Source organism: Lygodium microphyllum, chromosome 12, assembly GCF_053477565.2.
Source record: "Lygodium microphyllum isolate KBCC chromosome 12, Lygodium_microphyllum_v1.1.10, whole genome shotgun sequence".
Lineage (NCBI taxonomy): Eukaryota > Viridiplantae > Streptophyta > Polypodiopsida > Schizaeales > Lygodiaceae > Lygodium > Lygodium microphyllum.
This window is the reverse complement of record NC_141146.1, coordinates 115,743,977-115,752,832: the sequence shown is the minus strand read 5'-3', so window position 1 is coordinate 115,752,832 and position 8,856 is coordinate 115,743,977.

Sequence of the window (8,856 nt, the reverse complement as noted above, 5' to 3'; positions counted from 1 at the left end):
GGTGGACCATGCCATTGTAGATATAGGATCCTCCATTAATATTATGAGCTCAAAATTGATGGAGAGAATAGGATTAGAGATCCAAAAATTTGCTTCCACAATTCTAAGGATGGCTTATGACAAATTGAAACAATCAAAAGGTTGTATTACCAAAGTCCATGTAACCATTGCTAATATCAAATGTATCCTAAACTAGAGTGCATGCGAGAAGCGAGCTTTTCTGGGAAATCTCCATTTCTTGTTCCACATAGTCTACTTATTCCACCCCTTGATTTTTTTGACCTCCACCACCACTACCACAACTTCCTCCACCACTACTACCACCGCTGTTGTCGCCGCGCTGCCACCACTGCTGCCACCACCACCATCGCTACTTCCACCACAACTACCACCATCTCTGCTATCGCCACCAATACTGTTGCCACCTCCACCACCACTACCATTATCTCCACCACCTCCATGATTGCCATCACTACCTTCACACACACACACTCGCTCTCTCTCTCTCTCTCTCTCTCTCTCTCTCTCTCTCTCTCTCTCTCTCAGAGTTTCTCCCTCTACGTGTATATTCTCTTTTTCTCTTTCTAGCACACTCAATCAAATATCACTCCATCCCATGTAAATGATTTCTCTCTCTCTAGCATGTAACGTGGATTCATTCATGTGATCACCCCAGAAGAATGGAACACCATGGCCTATACCTCTCTCTCTCTCTCTCTCTCTCCCCCCCTCTGTCTCTTGCTCACAAATTACTCCATGTCTTTACTCTCTCTCAGTTTATGGTTGTACATGCAATTTCTCCCTCTCACTCTACATTCTCTCTCTCTCTCTCTCTCTCTCTCTCTCTCTCTCTCTCTCTCTCTCTCTCTCTCTCTCTCTCTCTCTCTCTCTCTCTCTCTCTCTCCTCCCACACACACACACACACACACACATACGTACATATATATATGTATATAAATCTTAGTCACTCACTCACTCTCTATGTTTATCTCCCTCTCTCTCTCTCTCTCATGCATGAGATTAGTCCACATTGTATCATAATGCCTCACATTAGATTATGGCATGTGTTGTGACAAATGCTTATCTTAAATCCTAAATACATCTCTCTCTCTCTCTCTCTCTCTCTCTCTCTCTCTCTCTCTCTCTCTCTCTCTCTCTCTCTCTCTCTCTCTCTCTCTCTCTCTCTCTCTCTCTCTCTCTCTCTCTCTCTCTCTCTCTCTCTCTCTCTCTCTCTCTCTCATAATGTGAATTCTTGGGTAGCCACTTGGTGTTTTTAGAACTTTAATTTCAATGCATTGATAGCTCCCTCCCCTCCCCCTCTCTCTTTCTTCCCCTCCTCTCCCCGACAAAATATGATACAAGACAATTCATACAAGCAATTCAAATGTATATTTATATTGTGTTAACTCTGGGAAATGTGTTTTGCTTATCAAATTAAGAGAGACAAGTTCACCAAAGGCTTTCCATCCAAATGGATTTGGTAACGGTGACAACTCAACAAAATGAAATGCAGCTGTGCTAAGAGGTAGTGTTGGCATTGCACTGCTTATCACTATATAGGTGGTATTGGAAAATTTCTTCTGCTTCCAAATACAATGTGAAAGTTTTCTTCACCGAGTGTGGGTTGGTGTATAAACAAACATGTTGACATTTCATCCATCCCAAACACTTAGAGGTCAACATAGTATAGGTGCTTGCATGTCAAATAGGCTTTTCCTTCTGCAGTACGGTCCATGAAATCCTGGTAATTGCATGTTGGATTCTTTGCAATGTGCACATCATAACACTCATGCATAACACTTGAGTTAGCTATCTCTAGTTTGAAAATGTTAACCCTCAGACGAACAAGGTGGAAAATCTAGAAAATATAAAGCGGAAGACATGGCCAAGGCAAAAGTGAAATGGAAGAAGAAGGTGTGCCAAGAAAAATATGAAAACACAAGAAGTGCTAGAAAGTCCTAAATCAAGGAGAAATACGCACAAGAAAAAGTGTAAGTCAATAATTTTGTAAAAGAGCGCAAGGCACACCATGATTTATTTTAAGAGTGCCGAGCTCTCACCTGTGCAAATTATAAAAGTAGATGGGCGGTAGGAAGGAAGCTAGGAAGATAGGAAGATAGGAGGACAATGGGAAAAATGGCCTAACTAGACATGTAAAAAGGGGGATAAGGGGATGACCACCCAAAAGGGATTTAGGGCTTTATATATAAAGTTGAAAAGTGAATGAGAAGCTCATTCTTGTGTGTGGCCAAAAGTGGTTCTCCTCTTATTATTATTATTATTATTATTCTTCTTCTTCTTCTTCTTCTTCTTCTTCTTCTTCTTTCTTGCTTGAGCTTGAGCTTGAGAGAGGGAGTGTGAGAGTGTGAGAGTGTGAGGAAGTGAGTGTGTGAGGGTGAGGGACTATGGTGGAGAAGCTCTCCATCTTCTTCTCTATTCTTCTCTTCTCTTCTCTTCTCTTCTCTTGATCGTGGCAATGGAGCTTGGAGTGTGGAACTTGAGGATGGAGCTTGGTTGAAGCTTGCACTTAGATCATGGAGCTAACGGAGTGCTCAAGACAGGAGGCAACTCTATCGGGCATGGAGGTAAGCTCACTACACTCGTAGAGATGGATAGTGCACCGGCTATGTGAGAGGTATCCATTAATACTCGGCTTGGAATGCTTGAAACAATAAGCGATCCATGGGTCTTAGCAGTTGATCGCCTTAACATTTTGGTTCCGTTGCCAGGATATTGGGATTTGATCCTTGAGTGCTTGTGCGCTTCAAATCGAGCATTGACATACGGTTTTCCCTGAACCGGTGCTTGAGGTAAATAGGTAGAAAGCGAGGGAGTTTGAAGAGGTATTCAATATCCTTAGCAAGTAGGTATTCAATATTGAAGAGGTGTTTAATATCCTTAGCAAGTAGATTTTTGGTTTTTTGAATTAAAAAAGTAGGTTGGAGTAGTGTAGGTGTTTTCTTTGTGATTTGGATGCATTAGGATAGGAAAAAACAAAGAAAAAGAAGGAAAATAGGCACTCAGATTTCTACTGTCATAAAAACAGGGCAAGAGGGTTTGATTTGCGTGCCGATTCATATTTTGGAGTTTATTTGCTATTCCAAGTATGCAAAATCTTTCATTAGGGTCTATTCTTACATTCTAGAAGTTTGAACGACCCCTCATGACCAAAATCCTTAAAAACAAGTGATTTTCATCATCACTGAAAAATCATCCATAGGAATCGTTAAAAATGACTGATTTTCATAATCGCTAAAAACTTGTCTGTAGGAATCGGACACTGTTACCAGAGTTCGATTCCTAGGATCGGACTCAGATAGTGGTCTGATTCCTAGAATCGAATGCGGATGGTCCGATTTGTAGAATCCAACCAACCCATCCTATCCGATCGGACATACCCTACCCGATTTCAAAAATCGGACATTCCAGAATCGGACGCACAAAAATCGAACACACAAGAATCGAACCAACCATCCGATCAGATACCCAACCATCCAATCGGGCAACCTTTCCCAATCAGACTGCCCATTCAGTCGGACACTCCATTTGTCCAGTCGAATGCGCAAAACAATCGAATCACTCTATAGTTGAACCAACCATAGGACTCGGACCCAACTACCAATCGGATCACTCTTCAGAATTGGACCCAGTCCAATTTTGGGAATTGGATCAACAAACCAAAACAAGAAAATACAAACCTAGAGACCACATAGAGCTAAAAGCACATTATAGATCTATCACTGGCCTGAAATCTAGAGCAAGTGGTTCAAAACTTGGCTATAAAAATGGTCCTTTAGATCATGCATGGTGTTTAGCGTAACGGCTCTGCGCACCTCCCCCAAGTAGGTTGGAAAGAAAATGCACACTGTGACACGTTCTCCAAATTAGATCCTAGTGTAGTAGTGGCTCTACACAAGCATAGATCCTCACTTGCAAAACAACAACCAAAATCCTATACGCAAACAAAGATAAACAGAAACCCTAGATCCTCAATGGGCCAATCTAGCCAACAAGGGCAAAAAGGCCATACGACAAAAACATGTATAGGTTGCATCCAGGCTGTATCTAGTCAAAGTGGAATAAAACAACATCAACCTATAACTACGAGGATGACTAGACATGACAGTCCTGATGATAGATGCACCTTGAATGGCACTGCACAGATGACCCAAAACATTAATGGAGAATCCACATCTGGTTGTGCAGTTGAGGACTCAAAGGCATGCATCAGAAGGCTTAAATCTATAATCCAAGACCTGGAAGATGAAGATAATACTGTTTGCTTATCTTAGGGTCAAACTCACTGCAAAAAGAGAGCATAGTGTCGATGCTCTCATCTATGAAGGAGCTGATTTTAATATATTGACCTATGAAGTATGGACCCTACTAGACCAATCAGAGCTCACACCAACTAATACAACTCTTGGTCCTTACGAGGGACACCCATGAAGCATGGACCCTACTAGGCCAACTAGAGCTCACACTAACTAATGCAACTCTTGATCCTTACAAGGGACACCCACAAGTACTTATAGGGAAGTGCAAAATCCTTGTAACTATTGAAACTCAAAGCTTGCCTATCCTATTCCATGTTCCTCCAAATAGTGCAAGTTGTGGAAAGGAAACCCTCCTAAGAAGACCCTTTAAAAGGGCAACAAAGTGTGAGGCTGATTATGTAGAGCGAGGATACACTTGGCACTACTAGGTGTGAGGATAATCACAACCTTTAGAAAGGGTGACCTCATCAAATCTCGAGGGAAAGACAAGGAATGTGCAAACATACCAGGCAAGCCTACTAATGAGATCAAGGACTTGTTGGAAGAGTTGATACAAATGCATGTTGAACAAAGAGAACCGGTGAGCAAGGCTATGCTTGAAACAAGAAGGTCAGGAGACAATGCCAAGGATAGGCTTTGGACTTACAAATATCGTAGAAGACCACAAAAGAAGCCCATGCCTTATAGATGAAGGTATCGATGGAGAGCTAGCACAATGCTGCGATGGATATCCAAAGCGTTGCTACATGCTCAAGGGTATTGCACATGTAATCGATGGATTTGGATACCAAAACCCCCTTGCTAAACCTCCTCTATCAGCTAAAGATTGCATCAAAATCAAAGAAGTGCAGAAGGAAATCTAAACAAAAATCCAAGTCTCGAGGCAAGAAACCAAGCATGACTATTCGAAAGGTAGATCCTCAACCTAGCATGCTTAACAAGCGAACATCAGATGTAACCGTTGAGTATGCACAAAGACCATTAGACCCAAGGAGCCTTTGACTATGAGGATCAGAGGCACAATGTTGCTCATGATAAGGCTGATTGATCAACAAAGAAAATAGCAGAATCGCCCAATAGCCGCAAGCAAATCTTCAGGCCAATGCCAAGTCCACCTAAGAGTCCCAAGTCTCCTACACCCTCTTTTCCTAAATAGACACAGGGCACAATAGTTGTTGTCTAGTGCAACTGCTCAACCCAAATCTCTCTCTCCATCTCAGCTTCCAAATTTCCAAGATGTGGGACATGACACCACCCTTAGTTCTCAGCCTAAGGATATGCCTGTGCAATCCACTATGACTAGCTCAATTGATGCTCTATCTGCATAAGTGAATGTGCAAAGGGAAACAAAAGACATGACCACTTGTGATCTTCTTAAGGACTTGACACCGCAGTCTACCAACAGTGGCCAGTCCATTGAACTAGCCATTACTACTTCCAATCAGGAATTACAGCAATCATAGCCTTTGGCTATGACAATGCCCCTTGCGAATGTGTCCTTATAGCAATTCACATGTGGAAGAGGTGTCACAACCAACATCCTTGACAAATCTAGCACTTTGAAAGCACCTAAAGCCTAGGCTTGAGTAGAAATCTCTCAAAGATTTGGCCAAGGAGATGGTGCATTTGACCAATAAACCAAAGATGAAGTGCATGATGAAGCTTGATCACAAGCTGACAGCCATCACACGTGCATATGTCCATGTGGATATTGGAAGGCCAACACCAAAGCACACAAAGCTCATAGCTAACTTGGGATGAGCAACAACATGTTTGCTCCCACTATGTAGTTGTTGCTAAAGAAGCCATAAAGGACATCCCAAAGGCCACAGCTAGAGAATTGTCCTTCATACCCTCGCTCTATACTGCTCAATGTGAGACAAACAAGGAAAAGCTCAAGCAATCAAACGAAAAGGGAAAGGACAAGGCAACTTTGAGTAGAAATGGTACTCCAGTTTGGTAGCTAGAATTGGCCACCAACTAATGATGCTCGCTGAGCAAAGGAAAGCCCTTTGGACATCAAGACATGATCCCACGTATGTTGCCCCAACCTCATTAAGAGTGTTGGAAATGGTCCATCAGGTCCAGCTTTCTGCCACTATCCAAAAACATCCCTTGTATGATAAACTGCTTCTAGAAAAAGTTCTACATGTGGCTAGTAGGCTAGGAGTAGGGAGCACGGTTCTTGATGTTAGTGCATATGTCTTTTGCCTCACTCAAGACCCTGCAATCCTAGATCTCTATGCTTCCCATCAATACAACCCTGACTTCTTCAGTTAGTTCTATCCAAGCCTACATGACAAGAACCCTAAACCACCTCTTGGTTCTATGCTAGAGTCACCCAGACCTCCAGAGCAAGAGAAAAACAACTATAAACACAACACTTGCTTGGATAAGAAGCAATGGAGGCATGTTCCAATACCATTTCTTTAAGGTGTGTTTTTGGTCACATACTCAGGCCTGTGAGAGGCATTGGCTTCCTCAGATGCCACTTTTCTATCAATCTTGTGTTTTCTTACTACAATCACATTGTCCTCTCAAAAATCGTGATGTTTATGCAATTTAGTTCCTCTTGCCACCTCCTCAACCATCCTTACCATTGCTTGAGGTGTGGGGCTAATTCCTTGTTATAGTCGACTCAAAAACTTCTCTGCACTAGGTCCTGCACCATGGAACTTTCCATCAATGAATGCATGTCATTTTGTGCTCTGTAGTAGAGCATTGGCCAAATCATTGACACATGCATTGTACAAGCTAATAGATCCCTTGAATCCCTCCCTTGCCAACCAACTTGCATACATTGGCTCTGCCAAGTTTGTGGTTGGCATATGAGCAATGTCCTCCACCACCTAGACAAAAATATAGCACAAGAAGGTATGGAGCGTGAGAAAAAAAATGCACCACACATAGCATCCTACTATTACAAACTAGTCTTACCCTGACAAAGTGCCGCCTCCAACATGGATATCTGATATGCCACCAACCAAGCCAACAATCCATTGCTGGTATATTGTAATCTACAACTTTCCCTAAGGCCCACCAAGCCTGAATGAATCGATATTGCATTGTTGCATCATCTTCCGTGACTAGACACCTCCACATGGGGCACAACTGCTTATGCTCATCTTGAAAAATCTTGTGCTTATATTGTGATATGTGTATTTGGAGACTTTGTTCCTAATGAAATAAGCAAGATCTCTCCCTTCCTTGCATTATGTTGTCCGGACCACCATTGAACACTTTGCAAATGGCCCTCTAATCAGAAATTGGCTCGTCTACCATGAATCCTCAAAAATTAGTGCTTGGGTGTCCACAATTCTCCATCACCTCATTCATCTTTGTCCAAAAAAGAGCTTGTGCATCTGTATCCTCTTCCTTCATCTCACATATTGCCATAGTCATCAACTCTTGTACACTACAGAAACACAAGAAAGCAATGGGAGAGTAAGGAGAACTATGTTACTTAGGTTTGTGTTGTGACAGTACAATCATGTAAGAGAAACTACCTTGGGTCATACACCTGTTGCCATGGTGGTCCAATCATTAATGCAATGCACGTGTCAAAGCATACCCAACCATTGCATAGGTTCCTAGTGGCATTCCTTTGCATATGATTCACTAAGTCAACCCTTGAGGCTTTCCCAATTTCCTGACATTTTGAATATAAAGCACATATTATCATTGTCAACAGCTTGCCCAGGAAATAGGCTACCATGGAAAAATCGGTATTTAGAAGACAAGATTCCATTCCCTGATCACATAATACACTACACACTCGCACTTGGAGAGTAAAATGGGGGGTTCTTATAATAGAAGCATCCAAGGCTTCAGAGGCCAACAACTAGCATTCCAACAATCGATATGGTGGTACTGAGTTTACTTACATGGCATGTATTTGGACTTGATTAATATGATTTACTTGCAATAGGGTACTAGAACCATGTCATGCAACATTGCAATCACTTTAATGATAGTGGAGTGAATGAAGAATCTTGCACCTGTCCATGCCACCTTGTTTGGGGAGCTAAAAATCGACCTGTCAATATGATCTCTATTGGGACACTCTAGCTCTCTAATATATTTACTTTGGCAAATAGTACCGAGGAATGCCATTTTTGTTGACGTGGGATTTGTCTAGCAATGGCCATGGTACTTTTGCTCTATACCCCCCATTGGATGCATATTGTCTACTACTGGTGGAAGCTCGTACGCCACACTGCCATCATAGAAAACTGGGATCTCCTCCACTCTCTCTATAACACTCGTATTCTGAAGAAAATGACATAAGACTCGATGTTGGTCCCTCCAAAGACATTATGTACTCAACCACACTTACAACATAAGAGGATTGTCGCATCCCCTCCTCTTCCACATCAAGCATGATAGGGATGGTTTTGTTTTTCTCAATGTCCAAGGGGGGTGGTGAGGCTTCCACAGTGATTGTTGTTTTCTCAATGCTACAAGGGCTCTGGTGAGGTCTATGGTGGGGGAAGGTTGCAATGTAGGCCCATTTCCTTGTTCAATAAGATAGTCTTGCGAGACCAAGGTATCCAGAACATATACTTGGACAACCTCATGG